The sequence below is a fragment of the Oncorhynchus masou genome, chromosome 32 (assembly GCF_036934945.1).
Source record: "Oncorhynchus masou masou isolate Uvic2021 chromosome 32, UVic_Omas_1.1, whole genome shotgun sequence".
NCBI lineage: Eukaryota > Metazoa > Chordata > Actinopteri > Salmoniformes > Salmonidae > Oncorhynchus > Oncorhynchus masou.
Genome location: NC_088243.1, coordinates 42,073,481 through 42,090,965, shown reverse-complemented (window position 1 = coordinate 42,090,965; position 17,485 = coordinate 42,073,481). Strand labels below are relative to the sequence as shown.

At 45.1% G+C, this 17,485-nt stretch overlaps 1 protein-coding gene across 1 annotated transcript in view; it reads right to left on the bottom strand.

The window, feature by feature from the left end:
• The window catches only part of LOC135526085 (protein quaking-A-like), a 79,917-nt gene that overhangs the window by 11,049 nt on the left and 51,383 nt on the right, over nt 1-17,485 (bottom strand).

The window sequence follows — 17,485 nt, the reverse complement described above, 5'->3', positions numbered from 1 at the left end:
CGCACTCAAATGCACAATAACAGCCCAGTTAATGTCAGTCCTGTCAATTAATGTTTGGATAAATAAATACAAAAGCGCTGCCTCTGTCATTATCACCCAAATTAGTCAAGTGAAATTATTCATGTAGAGCAATTAAGTTAGCGCACCCCCCCCCCCTCCCCGAGCCTGCCATTTCCCCCCTGAAGTGACTAAACCCTTCATAACCATGAAAATGCAGTGATTCACCAGGTAGTGGGGTGTAATAAAAGTAGGACCAGTGTGATTTCAGCAGACAGACAAGATATCTAAGGCTGCAGACAGGAAAGCCCCCCCCCCCCAGACTTCACATCTGCTCTACACTTTAGAAAGACAGGTGCTTCATGGATGCACCTGTACCGGAATACTCGAGACCCGATCTCAGACCCGTGCTGGTCCGGATCCAGAACTAAATGTCACGGGTCTGGGTCGGATCTGATTGGCATGGTTGTGTAATTAACGGACTTGTCCGAAAGGAACATTTCAGATGCAACCGTGACTGCTGCAGTAGAGAAATTGTATAAGTTATGCTGCTGTGCTTGCTTTCACAAGAGTGGGGTGTGTAGCTTGTTGGCCAATCATAAGTCAAAGTGGCAATAGGCTACAGTTGGAGACACCATGTGTGGCCAAAGTTAATATAATAAAAAATATATCCCATTTAGCAGACGCTTTTGTCCAAAGCGACTTACAAGTCGGCTGGGGCCACTACTTTTACATATGGGTGGCCCCAGCGGGAATCGAACCCACGACGCTTGGCGTTGCAAGCGCCATGCTCTACCGACTGAGCCACACAGGACTTGTTAAGATACCAAATCAATGGAAGATAGAATGAAAAAAGAGGATAGGTTACAATGACCAAGAGACAACAGGTAGGCTGCTACTTAAAATTTTAATGGAGTTGTTTGGCAGCAGGTAGCCCAGTGGTTAGAGCATTGGGCCAGTAACTGAAAGGTTGGTGGATCGAATCCCTGGGCTGCTGAGGTCAAAAATCTGTACTTCTGCCCATGAAGACAGTTTAATCCACTGTTTCTAGGCAGTCATTGTAATTAAGAACTTGTTCTTAACCGACTTGCCTATTTAAATACATTTTTTTTTAAAAGTTTAAAGTGTAGGACGAGAAAGTGCATGCCTAGAGTAGCCTAGCTAGCTTCTCCCAGTTTGACGCAGTCAAGACCGGTACTACGTAATCATATTGGATGATAAACGAGCTGTTAATCTACTATAGCGTGAGCCGGCTTGGTTGGTTGCCGTCTCTCCTTCACCATGTCACTTGCTCACACTAGCCCACAGACAGCCCCTGCTAGAACGTCACTTCTCTACCTCCCCTCCCACAAGCTTTATCAGCTCCGGTTAATAAAGTAGCTTAAACACGCATTTCTGCTGCTTCCCTCACTCGGATCGGGTCTGGATACAACCAGGTCTATACGGAATGGGTCTAGTTGTCCTCTGGTCCGTTTGGAACGGGTCTATTTAAAAAAAAAAAGTATTTACGCATATTGGGTCCGGGTGGGATAGCCCCATGTCCCTTTTGGAACAGGTCCAACTTTGACCCGCGAAGCCCTCTACTTCTCAGAAAGCAGACTCGAGAGCTCCATTGTCATGACAGGATTACATTTTGGCCGGGTTGTTCAGAATCGATAAAAGGAGGACAAGGCTGTTAACGGCAGAGCAATAAAGACGGGGGCCTGACTGACATGTACCATTCAATATCACACGCTTTTTTTTTGGAGTAAATAGCCAGTTGAAAAATCAGGCTACGGTGGGGAGAGGAAGTCTTTCTCCCTTTGTGCCTCGTTCTCTTCCACTCGCTCTGACAGTGGAGTGGTGAACTGGGAGTGCCAGAGTACCAATTCAGTCCTGGAAAGCCATAGTGCTGATGTCAGATTGAACTGCTGTACATAAATATAATTTGTACAATATCTGATTATACTATTACACATCAGAAAGGGAACTGGAGCTCATAAATGAGAAAATGTGACAATGCAACAGCTTTTCGCCAACAGGCACATTTTCATGGAAGGTGGACAAATAACACGACGAGTACCATGTATAAGGGCGGCAGGTAGCCTTGTGGTTAGAGCGTTGGGCCAGTAACCAAAAGGTTGCTAGATCGAATCCCCGAGCAGACAAGGTAAAAATCTGTCGTTCAGGGCAGTTAACCCACTGTTCCTAGGCCGTCATTGTAAATAAGAGTGTTCTTAATTGACTTCCCTAAATAAATAAAAAATCAATTGGTGAATAGGCCTACAGTGCATTTGGAAAGTATTCAGACCTCTTCACTTTACACGTTTTGTTACGTTACAGCCTTATTTTAAAATGGATAAAAAATATCCTCGATCTACACAATGAAAGTAAAAAACAGGTTAAAAATGGCATTACATATACAAAACTGAAATGCCTTATTTACATAGGTATTCAGACACTGCTATGAAACTCGAAATTGAGCTCTGGTGCTTCCGGTTTCCAGAGATGTTTCTACAACTTGGAGTCCACCTGTGGTAATTTCAATTGTTTGGACATGATTTGGAAAGGCACACCTGACTATATAAAGGTCCAACAGTTGACAGTGCATGTCAGAGCAAAAACCCAGCAGAGGTTGAATAAATTGTCAGTAGAGTGTCGAGACAGGATTGAGTCGAGGCACAGATTTGGGGAAGGGTACCAATAACTGTCTGCAGCATTGAAGGTCCCCAAGAACACAGTGGCCTTCATTCTTAAATGGAAGAAATTTGGAACCACCAAGACTCCCAAATATGGCCGCCCGGCCAAACTACGCATGTGGGGGAGGAGGGCCTGGTCAGGGAGGTGTGACCAAGAACCCGATGGTGACTGACAGAGCACCAGAACTCATCTGTGGAGATGGGAGAGCCTTCCAGAAGAACAACTATCAGGCCTTTATGGTAGAGTTGCCAGACAGAAGCCACTCCTTAGTAAGTCACGACAGGCCAATTGGAGGAGTTTGCCAGAAGTCACCTAAAGGACTCTCAAGCCATAAGAAACAAGATTCTCTGGTCTGATGAAACCAAGATTGAACTATTTTGCCTGAATGCCAAGCGTCACGTCTGGAGGAAACCTGGCACCATCCCTATGTATTTCAGCGGCAGGGAGAGGGAGACTAGTCAGGATCGGGGGAAATATGAAAGGAGAAAAGTACATAGAGATCCTTGCTGAAAACCTGCTCCAGAGCCTCGCCCTTATGGGGTATTGGATGTAGATTGATGAGGGGGGGGGGGGAACTCATTTAATTCATTTTAGAATAAGGCTGAAACATGTTGAAAAGTCAAGGGGTCCAAATACTTTCCCGAACGCACTGCATATCATTCCCAACCTTCTGTACTGTATATTTCTAAAACATAAGAGGGAGCAGCTAGCGCTAAACAAGAACATTCTAGGCAACTGAAAGCATAAAAAAGGCACAAGAACCACATTGAGCCTAGAAGGATCCGAGCCCATTTCAACAACCTCAGAGTGGGGGAGCGAGAGGCTACTTCACATTTTCTACACCAGGCCTGCTGGCCTAATTAGACACATTCACATGGAATGGCTAACGCTAACCCTTCAACCTGGAAATTACCTAAAATCACTGCTAAATAGCTGTTAAATCACCACAGTGCCCAGTCAGAGGGCCCAGTTTGCCCATTTTTAGTTGCCAATCAAAGGTGGTTGCGGTAGCGTGGACATCTTTATCTACCCATTCTGTTAAGATTCTCCGTCGTCTGCCTCCTTTCCCTTTTTACCATCACAGATTAAATCAAGCTGTGACCCCCGCTGACCTTCTACACAGCTTCTCCAATCCGGAAGAATTTTCATAAATGAGTCCCAGGAACGAGACAGCTCGTTTTCTTTCTCTGCTCCTTTTTTGGCCTCAAACTGTGTCAGCCTGTTTGGATCTGAGCCAATGGTGATTAAGACAAAACTAAATGAGCCCTCCCCCAAAAAACTGAGAAGCAGTCATGGCGAGGTTGAGTGTGTTCAGTTGCACATGTGGTTTTCGGTGACAAAAACGTGGCATGAATCAAGATGGCTCTTCTGATTCTCTTTTGAGAGAAAAATAGTTCAAAAGCCTTTACACAGAGCAAGACTGGCAGTAGACTCTGACCGTGGTTAGAGAACGGAGTCAGTGTTGAGACCGACAAAAGTCTCCGCCTCAGGTGTCTGCAAGGTCACTAAGTCTTTACTCTACCCTCTGTCCCAAACATAAAGTCCTACTGTGAGTTGCCAGTAACGCATTTGGAACACTGCTACAATGTTCTGTTTAATGTGCAAACTGGAGAGCGGACAGATGTTGGAGCGTGAGATTGAATAACCATTGGGTGGTTTCCCCTCACAGCACACCTGAATGCTCGCTGACGCGGTTAACCTTTTAAAATGCAGGGCGACATAATGAGCGTTAGAAAGTCGTTTTCCCTTTCAGGGGGGGCCTGGCTGGTTTTAGGCGTGTGTAGTTGGGAGGGGGGTGTGAAAGTTTCAGGCAGACAGGGACAGGAAAGAGCCAACGGATGATTGATCTGAAGGTTGGGAGAGTTAAAAAGGCTACCGGGGCAGGGGTGTCACCATCCTCATCCATCCAGCTCTGCATAGCATTGCAGGTGGAGGTGCTGTTTTGAGGGGCGCAAAGGAAAATAGAGGGCAGCAGAGGCAAGGGTATACAGATCCTGCTTGGGAAGGGTGTGTGTGCATGTGTGGCAGAGAGGAAAACGAAGTATGCATAGTGTGTGTGCGCGCCGAGAGCAGAGGCAAACAGAATGTAAAAAACTCTGGACGGGCGGGCACACCTCAGGAATCCTGCTGGCACAGCTTTCGTCATACCACAGCAGGCTGTTACTAAAAATGCCCTAATGGCCACAAGGAAACAGATACATGTACGCCACTGCATTAGTCAACATAACAAGGCTATTATAAATATGACTTACTACTATAACACTGGTTGTATGGAGTGATTTGTGAGTTGGAACTTGGTCACACTAAAGCTACAGAAAGTGGGTGTCTACTGGCTGCTCCTATCTAGCAGTGGGTCGACTAAGAAAGCACTCAGTTTCCTGAATGAATGTTTCATGTGCCAGGCTGAAGGACTATGTGTTTGCTGTCCTTGTGACCGTAGTGCCGTCACAATACACGCTCTTGAGTGGGCACTCCACACTCCTGTCTCCTCAAACATTCAGGACAGGAGATGCAGAGTGTGGGGGAAATCTCGGAGAGGCAATGGGCTGCCAATTCCTGGGAGAAATGTGGCCTGGATTACAAGCCTTGAGGACAAGGAGTGAAGGTTTCCCCCTTTACCGTCACACAGTCTGTCAGCGAAAGCCACTCAATAAAACTGCTCTATCCATAGGAATCAGATTCAATCAATAAGACCTGTTTGTGAAATCAGTGGAGCAGTAATAGCTATCAGAGGGGAAGGGTGGTGGTGGGGGAAGCAAAGAGGTTGTCCCTCTGCCTACCTGACAGCCCTACGGATGAGGTCACACGAGGCATCTGCCGTGCTGATGCGAAAATGTTTGCTCAAGTCTGGCAGGGGCCCCTGCTTTTGTACCATAGAGGAGGGGGGGAGCGAGAGGGGAGAGCGAGACACAGGGAATGTAGGGAGAACAATCCCCAGTGGCCTGACATGCTGTTTCCTCTGTTTTTCTTCACTGGTCTAAGCTGCCAGTCATAACAAGAGGGGAGGGGCTGGGAGCAGGTCAGGTTGCTTTCCAAATGACTCAGACTGGTCGGCACAGCCATGAGGCAGAGAATGTAAGGGGTGAGGAATGAAAGGGGAAATAAAGTAGAGGAACAGTAAAGGGTGTGGTAAAAGACTGATGACTTCACGTTGAGCAACAAGGGGGTGGGGGTGCCTGAATACAGCCAGCTGTTGTTCTCATCACTCTCCTCCCTTAGTTTAGGAGGGAAACTAACATCTGGAGAAAAGTGATTACCCGCCACCGTGCCAAGACGTATGAAGAACTCGCCAGGGAGAGAGTGGGGGAGGATGTGAAAATTACATGTTAAAAGTTGAACACCCAAAAAGTATCTACACTGAACAAAAAACAAACATGCAACAATTTCAAAGATTTTACAGAGTTACAGTTCATACGGAAATCAGTCACTTAAAATAAATTAACTAGACCTAAACTATAGATTTCACATGACTAGGAACACAGACTGGGGCGGCAGGGTAGCCTAGTGGTTAGAGCGTTGGACTAGTAACCGGAAGGTTGCAAGTTCAAATCCCCCAGCTGACAAGGTACAAATCTGTCATTCTGCCCCTGAACAGGTAGTTAAACCCACTGTTTGAAAATAAGAATTTGTTCTTAACTGACTTGCCTAGTTAAATAAAAAGGTAAAATAAAATACAAATAAATCTGTTAGTTAGTCACAGGGCCTGGATCAGAAAACCATTAAGTATCTGGTGTGCAGCACAACCAGGGCTGTGGCGGCCATGACATTTTGTCAGCTGGTGATCAGTGCGCTATGCATCATTCACAAGTGAATGCGTCTCGCGGAAATTGACCGTTAATTAACAAACACGTTTAGCATCTGTGGGCTACACTAGTTCAATTAGCAGGGAAGCTTTGCGAATAAATACCGTGGAATTTTGTATGTTATAGTAAGAACAATACAATTTAACATAGCTGTTTTCGCCAAATGATTTGAGTGGCCACATGCGGCTTAACAAAAAAATGTATGCTATTGTACAGTTATTTACGCAACTTTGTGATAAACGTTAGAATATTGCAAATCAAAATACATATGACGCAACGAATAATGATTTGAAAAACGTTACATGAAAAGGGAAGCACTCTGCTCCGTTTCTTGCGCAGGCTGCACATACTTCAGTCTCATTCACAATTTGACAAGCACTTGATAATATTCTCACGCAGTATTCCCAATTTAATCTGGTCTTTACATCGCCTGCTAACGTGTTAATTTAACAGTTTTTAGAATGGCCCACAATGTTTGGTTTATATAATCCCATAGCCTGCACTGGAATAGCGAATCGAGGTTCCGTGCAGTTACTTTGTTTAAATGCCAGGTAGGCTACAGCGGATGTGCTTCATTTTTAAGAATTGAACAATAAGAGGCATGAGAAAGCTGGGATCGTCTTTTAAAGTGGCAAGTAAAACACTTTTCTCACACGCAATTGTGCAATGACTGGGCTTATAAGAACACGTTTCACTAGGCTTTGTCGGCCAAGATTTCCCTAACTCAGCCATGGGGCCCTCCCTGGGTGAACTTTGTTTTGCCTTAGCACCACACAGCAGATTCAAATAATCAATGCATCAAGAATTGATTTGAATCCGCTGTGTGGTGCTAGGGAAAAAACAAAATGTGTAGTTTGTGGGGAACCCTGCTGTAGGCTATGGGCTTTCCAACCACGTTCCAGGAGTCTTGGGCCTATAGGCTACATTGAGTTATTTGGCTACTTTTGTGATGCAAAACATATCGGCATGTCATTTGAAAATGTTGCAAAGAAAAATGCATGAACTATGCATCATTCACAAGTGATTATGTTCACACCATTCAGACAATTTTCTATTTAATCACATCTTTACCAGTGCTTAATTTGAGCCAGATCCCACCGGAACAGGACCTGACACCTCTCCCGTTTCGGACTTTCATTCCAGGCCCTATTTGGCCGGATCCGGTACCTCATGGCATGAAAAATATTCACATTTTACAATACAGAATTCCTAATAAAAGCGATTAAAGTTCCTTTGACTTGCCTCTTTGTTAACTTCCTCCCAGGGCACACTGCCTCAATGCTAACAATATAACATTGGTTCATAAGCACATGATTACTGCATAAAATAGCTGTAACAGAGGCATTCAGGGAAGGACATACCAAATTTGTCACAATCATGAAGTTCAGCCCCCTTTAAAACTTCTACTTCCAATTCTTTGAAAGCATAGTAGAGAGCAAGTGCAGTAGTCATTTCAAATCTCGCCACACTTTGCGAAGGCAACTGTCTTTTGTTTTCACCGTCTGGAGAATCAGCAGCAGCCTCCACCAAGCACTGTTCATCTCCCAGTAGACTTAAAAACGCAATCTCCTGCAACACTACACAAGCCTGTCTAAACCAAACCCTCCCTTCACTCCCAGAAAGCTCCCTCACTTAAGACATGTCAGTTAACTAGCCTAGCGTTATCCTCATTAGCCATGCTAAACCCCCTCAGACATCAGCGTCGACCCAAACCAGCCACAGTCAGATTAGGAACTCAAACCAGAGGTGTTCCACCCCTCGGCTGACAATGCAGACTCCAGTCACATATTTTGGCATAGGTTACAGTGGTGACTAACTTTGTAGGGAAAGTTGTGGTGGAGTAGAATTAGCATAGCAGGGCCTGACACTGTGCTGGCTGGCTGTATGGGGCTTGTTAGGAGCTTTTATTGGGCCTGAGTGGGCAGCCTTGGTGCTCAGCAGTAGCCCTATCAATATTCTGCCGTGCTCAGGGCTGCCAGAAAGACAGCGGGTCATTACTGAGGAAGAATTTGATGCGAGAAAATGTGTTTCTCCCTTTACTGTCCTTCCTAAACTCACGAGACAGCATTTCTCACATGGCCTCGGCCACTAGCAACACTCCCAATGTGGGTACCATTAAAGTACACACTGGATAGGAAACAAAAGTTTGGCTATGTCCGAATACACAGCATGTGTTAATTAAAAGGGAACATAAAAGAAAAACAAAACTAGGAAAACAGATTTAATACGGGGCAATTGAATGTATGTGTATTTGCCTGTGCTAGCCTTGACGAACAAGATATTACCGCCTAACAGCAGGATGTATTGAAAAAGATACCTAAAAACAAGAACAGAGCGAACATTAAAGCGATCTACAGTTGTCACTGGCATAACATGCTGTAAACCCCCTTGAGACAGCTGGCAGAGTATGATTCTCTCGCTCTTCCCATTAACAGGCGTTGTATTGTTCTGTCCCTGTGATCCTTTAATGCTGTCCAATCGAGCCCGGACTATCTTGAAGGGATTTGGCCACGGCTGATTTGGGGAGGTTTAAATAATGTCGGATTTGCATCAGATTCCGAGATTGAGTCAAAGCTGATCAGAGCCCTCCCCTAACCCGCAACCCCATGACAGGCTTCTGCCCTCTCAACTGGGGAAGATGGGGCAGATGCTTCAGTGGGGGGGAATTGTGATGGTGGATCGGGGTGAACAGTGGTCACATGACAAGGGTGGAAAAGACATCAGCAACTGTTTGATCTGTTGGGCTGAGCCTCGACCATGAGCCAAAGGGGATCAGCTGGTAGCACACGTTTCAGCAGGGAGGCTGGTTGCCAGGCAAAATCCCCCCATCAAAGGAATGACTCAGGAACGAACCACCGAGGCAGGGATCCCTCAACAGTCAAGGGGGAAGGCTGTGAGTCAATGTATTGAACATTACCACAGTCAGTCACTGTTTCAATGGCTGATGCTAATGTTTACACCGGATTCTCCTCCTGAAATGCTAAGAGTCACTCAGACCAAAATAAATGGTGTAAAACAGCTTGAGACAACGAGAAGTGGAACACTTGGTTTATTACCCAGAGGAGCGGGATTTGCAGAATATATTACGCAGTTACAATTAGAGGTCGACCGATTAATCGGAATGGACGATTAATTAGGGCTGATTTCAAGTTTCCATAACAATCGGAAATCGGTATTTTTGGACACCGTTATTTAACTAGGCAAGTCAGTGAAGAACACATTTTCAATGACTGCCTAGGAATGGTGGGTTAACTGTCTTGTTCAGGGGCAGAACGACAGATTTTCACCTTGTCAGCTCAGGGATTCAATCGAGCAAACTTACAGTTAACTGTTCCAACACTAACCACCTGCCTTGCACTCCGCGGGGAGCCTGCCTGTTACACGAATGCAGTAAGAAGTCAAGTTGGTAGCTAGCATTAAACTTATCTTATAAAAAAAATCAATCATAATCACTAGTTAACCACTCATGGTTGATGATATTACTAGTTTATGTAGCGTGTCCGGCGTTGCATATAATCGATGGGGTGCACATTCGCGAAAAAGAATGTGTGCCTAACCATAATGCCTTTCTTAAAATCAATATACAAGTATATATTTTTAAACCTGCATATTTAGTTAGGGAAATGGTGTCACTTCTCTTGCAACAGTCAGGGTATATGCAGCAGTTTGGGCCACCTGGCTCGTTGCGAACTAATTTGACGTAATTATGAATTAACATTGAAGGTTGTGCAATGTAACAGGAATATTTAGATTTATGGATGCCACCCGTTAGATAAAATACAGAACGGTTCTGTATTTAAGTGAAAGAATAAACTGTTTGAGATGATAGTTTCCGGATTCGACCATATTAATGACCCAAGGCTCGTATTTCTGTGTGTCATGTTAGAATTAAGTTTATGATTTGATAGAGCAGTCTGACTAAGCGATGGAAGGCACCAGCAGGCATTCATTCAAACAGCACTTCCGTGCGTGTTGCCAGCAGCTCTTCGCAATGCTTCAAGCATTGCGCTGTTAATGACTTCAAGCCTATCAACTCCTGAGTTTAGGCTGGTGTAACCGATGTGAAATGGCTAGCTAGTTAGCGGGGTGCGCGCTAATAGCGTTTCAATCGATGACGTCACTCGCTCTGAGACTGGTAGTTGTTCCCCTTGCTCTGCATGGGTAATGCTGCTTCGAGGGTGGCTGTTGATGGGTTGCTGGTTCGAGCCCAGGTAGGAGCGAGGAGAGGGACGGAAGCTATACTGTTACACTGGCACTACTAAAGTGCCTATAAGAACATCCAATAGTCAAAGGTATATGAAATACAAATGGTAGAGAGAGAAATAGTCCTATAACAACAACCTGAAACTTTTTACCTGAGAATATTGAAGACTCATGTTAAAAGGAACCACCAGCTTTCATACGTTTCATGTTCTGAGCAAGGAACTGAAACGTTAGCTTTCTTACATGGCACATATTGCACTTCTACTTTCTACTCCAACACTTCGTTTTTGCATTATTTAAACCAAATTGAACATGTTTCATTATTTATTTGAGGCTAAATTGATTTTATTGATGTAATATATTAAATTCAAATAAGTTCATTCAGTATTGTTGTAATTGTCATTAAAAATAAATAGGCCGAATAATTGGTATCGGCTTTTTTTGGTCATCCAATTGGTATCGGCGTTGAAAAATCATAATCGGGCGACCTCAAGTCACAATACCAAGCCAAATTTTCAAATGGGCAGCGCAACATGATGCATTGCCAGGCATCGATGTGAACGAGGGGGAGAGAGCTCGAGACTGAAGGGGAGGATGAGAGGGACTGCGCTGGGAAGCTGCATGGTGTTGAAGCGGTTGTGAAGCGTAAGCTGGCAAAGTGAGGCGTCATGTATGGTGGATGAAATTTAGGAAACGGGGGAACACGCCAAACCCTGCAACACAACCCCAAAGGATGTGGTACGCAATCAGATTGATTAAGAAAGCCTTTTTTTTTTAGGTCAATGGGGTTCATGTGGGACCAAACTTCTCACTAGACCTAAATGCAAAGGGTACAGTTGGTGACCTGTAGACAAATTGGGCCGGTGCATGCTAACTTTTCAAAGTTGCAGTTTGTGATTTTTATACCGTTTCCATCAGACTGGGGACTGAGTGACTGGGGACGGAGCCTGGACTGGGGCCTTTCAGTCACTTTCAAGCCTTTCCAGTTGGCCCGGCGGCAGCACCGCCTCACGCTTAATTGACTACAGAGCTGCCTTTTCACTGCACTCCATCCCTCAGTTTTAGCAGGTTGGTGGAACGCTCACATGAAAGACACCGCAAAGCCACGTTATTATTGCGATATGAATCTTTCCCCAACGTTGCATTCTTTTCCTCTCTCCCTTTCACTCAGAGTTCGTGACCAGAATCCCAACAATGCGGGAACAGCGGGGAGGGTGGAAATGAAGGCTGCTCTGTCTCTTCCATTGCATAAAATGTCTCAGATTCACAGGCTCAATCATGTAAATACCAGCAGCTCCTCAAACACCTTGTCTGCAGTTTAGAAAATCTCCAGTAAGAGAAGGAACCATCACAACACTGATACGGGTAGAAAAACAGGTTATGCTCATAACCGATGCCTCAGAATAATAAAAAAAAAAATCAGAATTAAATCTGGACTGGGTCAAATAATGCTGTGTACATTTCCAATCTGGCCATTATCGGAATATTTGCGGAAAGAAAAAGACACTACTACTCCATCCCCCCCCAAAAAATAGACTCCACACAAGCACACTCCGGGATACCGAGGAAAATTTGGCTGTTAGCCCCAGAAACGTCAACCCTATGACCGTACCGCACCATATGCCAATGTCTGGGTCAATGAGACACGAAGTATGTGGACCCCAGCTCGTCGATCTCCTCATTCCAAAATCCTGGGCATTAATATGATGTTGGTCTCCCCTTTGCTGCTATAACAGCCTCCACTCATCTGGGAAGGCTTTCCATTATATATTGGAACATTGCTGCGAGGACTTTCTTCCATTGAGAAACAAGAGCATTAGTGAGGTTGGGCAATGAGGTTGGGCGATTAGGCCTGGCCCACAGTCGGCTTTCCAATTCATTCCAACGGTGTTCTATGGGATTGAGGTCAGGGCTCTGTAGAGGCCAGTCAAGTTCCTCCATACCGATCTCAAACCATTTCAGTATGGACCTCGCTTTGTGCACGGGGACATTGCCATGCTGAAACTGGAAAGGGTTTTCCCCAAACTGTTGCCACAAAGTTGAAAGCACAGAATCATCGAGAATGTCATTTTATGCTGTGGCGTTAAGATTTCCCTTCACTGGTACTAAAGGGTCCTAGACTGAACCATAAAAATAAAGTTAAAAGTTTAAACCAACCCCAGAACATTATTCTCTCCTCCAGCAAACTGTACAGTTGGCACCATACATTGGGGCAGGTAGTGTTCTTCTGGCATCCTCCAACCCCAGATTAGTCCGTTGGACTGCCAGATGGTGAAGCGAAATTTATCACTCCAGAGAACGCATTTCCACTGCTACAGTCCAATGGGGAGAGCTTTAAAACACTCCAGCTGACGCTTGGCATAGCGCATGGTGAGCTAAGGCTCGTGTGTGGCTGCTCAGCCATGGAATCCCACTTCATGAAGTCGCCGACAAACAGTCTTTGTGCTGACGTTGCGCTCAGAGGCAGTTTGAACTCGGTAGCAACCGGGGACAGACAATTTTTATGAGCTACGTGCTTCAATACTTGGCAGTGATGTTCTGAGCTTCTGTGGCCTATCACTTTGCGGTTGAGCTGTTGCTTCTAGAGGTTTACGCTCCACAATAACAGCACTTAGTTGACCGTGGCCGATAAAGCAGGGCAGAAATGTTACAAAAACTGGCTTGAAAAGGTGGCATCTTGTCACACATTGAAAGTCACAGCTCTTCACTCAGACCATTCTGACAATGTTGGTCTATAGAGATGGCATGGCAGTGTGACGCCACCTACACCGTTTCTTGCGATATGTAACAAGTTGCATAGCGTTAGTAATGTTATCCATGCTCCAATAAGGTTAGACAAAGGTTAGGCTAAATTTCACATGGAAATCAAATTTAACCCTAACCGATAAAGAGGATCATAAAAATCTTCGAGGACCTCGTGTGGTATCAAAGGTGTGATGAACTGAAAGCTGAAGTGTCTGGGCCACAGAGACAAGGTACTTCAATGGAGGATACAGTGGTGAAAGGCAGGCTTTTTAAACCCCAGAGAGTGAGATGGAACGTTGAGTGAACGAGCAGGCATGTTTGCCAGCCAAGATAAGTCCCATTAAAACCAAAGCACAGTAAACAAACAAAGAGAAGTCTGTCGTTATACATTATGCATCGACATTGTACAAATGTTATCCTGGCACCCTAGCTAACGTGATAAAATGGAGCTGCACGGGAATATATATATTTTCCTCTATGCTCCGCTTGGAGAGGCAATACTAATTAAGGTCGGAAAAAAACACACGTGCAAATTTGAGAGAAAGGAGCGCAACATATGCTACTCCCCTATTTTAGTTTAGACCAGTGATCAACTGATCGATCTTCAATGCATTCCTATGTCTCGTGCTGTTGGTATTAGGTGCACCAGATTCAGCTGCCCTGTGTGCCGGGTAGGCGATGTGTTCCCATTTTGAACCATTTCATGTGTCTGAAGGTTCAAACTGACTTCCCAGCAGGCCCGGAGAGCAAATCAAGTGCACTATAGGCCTACCGCTGTCCAATCGGATGGCATAGACTACCGTGTCTGCAGTAACATAGCAGGGTTAAAAAGCAAGCTAAAGCAAAATTGATACTGAGAAGCTTTTAAAACAATGACTAGAGACTTAAAATACAGCAGAGAGATACTGTAAAATAAAATGATTTAAACATATGCTCACTCGGCTGTGCCTCAAGTAATACAACTGATTTAATATCAGTGTGATCAAGTAAATGTAAACTAAAATTTGCTTGAATTGGCAGGGCAATTCAAACCAAGCCAAGATGCAGTGGTGATGTATAGGGACTATAGCCAACTGCACAAAACTCATTGCTACAGTACTATTTTTATCAGGTTAACATTGCATAGGCTGAGCGGTACTGATCTAGAGTTTAAAAAAAAAGGTTGGTGACCGATTTAGACCCACAGAAGGGAGGTTGTGTCTATTCTGTAGTGATAAATGCTGCACATTCGTGATAAGCAGAGATCATCAACACAGTTCCTCCCTCTTCCCTGCCATCTACCAATCCCAGTGAACGGAAGCAGAGGGCCAGGTAAAGTGTGGACAGAATCCCTGGCTAATCGGGGAACGCATTTTTCACGCTGTTCTCTCTCTCTCTCTACTGGTGTGAAGAGACTCCAAACAGGGGCCTTGAGCCGGCGTCCATCGTGCGTTTGAAGTCTCTGCCAGCAAGCGACAGATTAGCATCTAGTCCAGAGAAATGGGCTCTTTCAATTGTTACCTCCTTTTGTTTGCTTTAGGGCTGCAGTGCCAGAAATCTCTATAATAAGGTTGGGCAGAGTGTGAGAGTTGAACAGCTGCTGGGGATAAATGGCAGAGCCCACTGGGGGAAATTAGAGATTTAAAGGGTAACTACTCACCTGATGTGATTGACCACTGTTTACCATTACTCAAGAAACTCAGATCCACAGTCAATGATATTGGCAGACTTGTCAAAAGGGGCCAGCGGTTTCCTCTGGTAAAATGGAAAACAATCCATTCCTATTACCCTAGTGGTTAGAGTTAATTAACAAGGATGTTTCATACTTCAAACAGCTACTTAGTGGAATGTGCTTAATGCCAAGTGTGGCACGGTAAGTCTCGAATTGCTAACTAGGACTAGTGAGCAGGGTGCAAGAACTGATAAACTGCTGGAACCAGCAGGATGATAACGGGATCCAGAGAGTCAGTGGAGGAGAGGGCAGGCCTTTCCCCAGGGCAGCTCTGTCCAGTCACAGATGTCAGTTTTTAGAACCTTGTTTGATGCTTCAACTGTGACTTGGGGCCGAATGAGGGAATTGAGGTAGGCGTATGGCAGATTGCCACGAGCTCGTGACGCACGGTCATGTGAAAGTTAGCTTGCATAAATGTAAATGTAATTCCATTGCTTTTATACAGACAAAGGAATTCTGGTTGGAACTTTATTGAAGATTTATGATAAAAGCATCCTAAAGATTAATTCTATACTTCGTTTGACATGTTTCTACGGCCTGTAATATAACTTCTTGTCCGACCTTTCGGCTGGACTTGCACGCGCGTTTGGATTTGTTTACCAAACGCCCTAACAAAAAAGGAGGTATTTGGACAAATGAACTTTATCGAACAAATCAAAAATTTGTGAAATTGGGATTCCTAGGAGTGCATTGTGATGAAGATCAAAGGTAAGTGAATATTTATAATACTATTTCTGACGAATGTTGACTCCACAATATGGCGGATATCTCTTTGGCTGTTTTGGTCTCTGAGCGCCGTACTCAGATTATTGCCTGGTATGCTTTTTCCATAAAGTCTTTTTGAAATCTGACACAGCGGTTGCATTAAGAGCCAGGGTGGAAGGTGGAATTGAAAATCTACTTGGCAATAGAGCTTTAAGCCACACTTGAGACATATACACTGTGTCCCCTTATACAAGATGTTGTCATGGGCAGACCTGGAGAAAACACATTTAGCTGCTTCCTTCGGTCAGGCGAATATCGTGTCATCAGCCACTAAGTGGGGGCTTACAGGCTGGGGAACTAGAAGGCTCTCATTTCCCATGATCCTTTTTCTCCAAGCCCTGAGGCAGCAGTTTGAGTCGGGGTGACACGCCGCTCTAAAACTGGGGTGGTTTTGACCTGTGCTCCGGCCAGTTACCAGGAGAGGCCAGACGGGTACATTACTGGGCCTTCTCAAACCATTATAGTTCCAAACACACAAATAAACACCACTAGACTATGCGTACCGCATGAATGCCAGCCGCCATGTTCTTGCGGGCTACATCCCATACAAGGCAGGGAATTATTTTTATTTGACCCAAAAGACAATACTTTTATGCAAGTAAACATCATTAATAGGAGAGGCACAGTGGATTGGAAACAGCCAGATGGCATTTGATACTCATTTGTCATACAATGGCTTATGTGGAGGTGCGAACAATGATGCACTAGAAGGAAGAAAAGGTGTTTATTCGATCACGGAGAACTGAGCTGGCCGTGAACAGGCTCCACTAGACCGACCTGTGCTGCGTGTTCCTGGCCGAGCTGCTGGAGGCGAGAACTTGGCGGACGTGGCACACGACAACCCGCTGACCACACCGCCTGGCGTACATTACAGACCATCTGTCACCCAAGCAATACGTCCCCGATCTTTCCTCAATGGAAAGACTGAAGGCAGACTCAAATCTGGCACTGGGGTCTGGAGCTAGTGCGACTGTGCAATTCTCAGTCTCCTACTGTGAAGAGAAACTGCAGAAGCGTGCTATCACGCAAGACAACATGGCCTCTGAAGATAGCGGTTAACAATAAAATAATCTGACACAAAACAATGTACAAGGCCAAAAGACCAACAAAGAGGGGGACAGAGAAGAGGCAGCAAGAAGACAGTCACTGCCATGAAGCAAATGTAGAATAAGGTTGGGGCTGCTCTGTTCAAGTTGCTAATACAGTCACTTTGTTCAGGGAGCGACGCCGCAAGCTTTGTGGGGGCGCAGTGCATTGTCTCCCTCTCCTCCACCCCTCCTTTCCTGGCCTTTCATGGTTTTCCAGAGGATCCAGGAGGACAGGGGAGAGAGTGCAGCCGGCTGACTCTCTTAAAACTTGTGCCTCCGAGCAGCGGCAGAATTGAAACAAAAAACAACGAGGCGCTAACAATGATGGCAGCTAACCGCGCCTACGCAATGGATTGAACTTTGCTGAGCTCCCAAGTCACAACTTCAAATGAAAACTCCTAACCCTCTCGTGCTTTATCTCAAATGCCCGAGGACAAGGGTCCTCACAACAAACAGACAAATAAACTGAAATGCAAATGAGGATGCAAAATAAC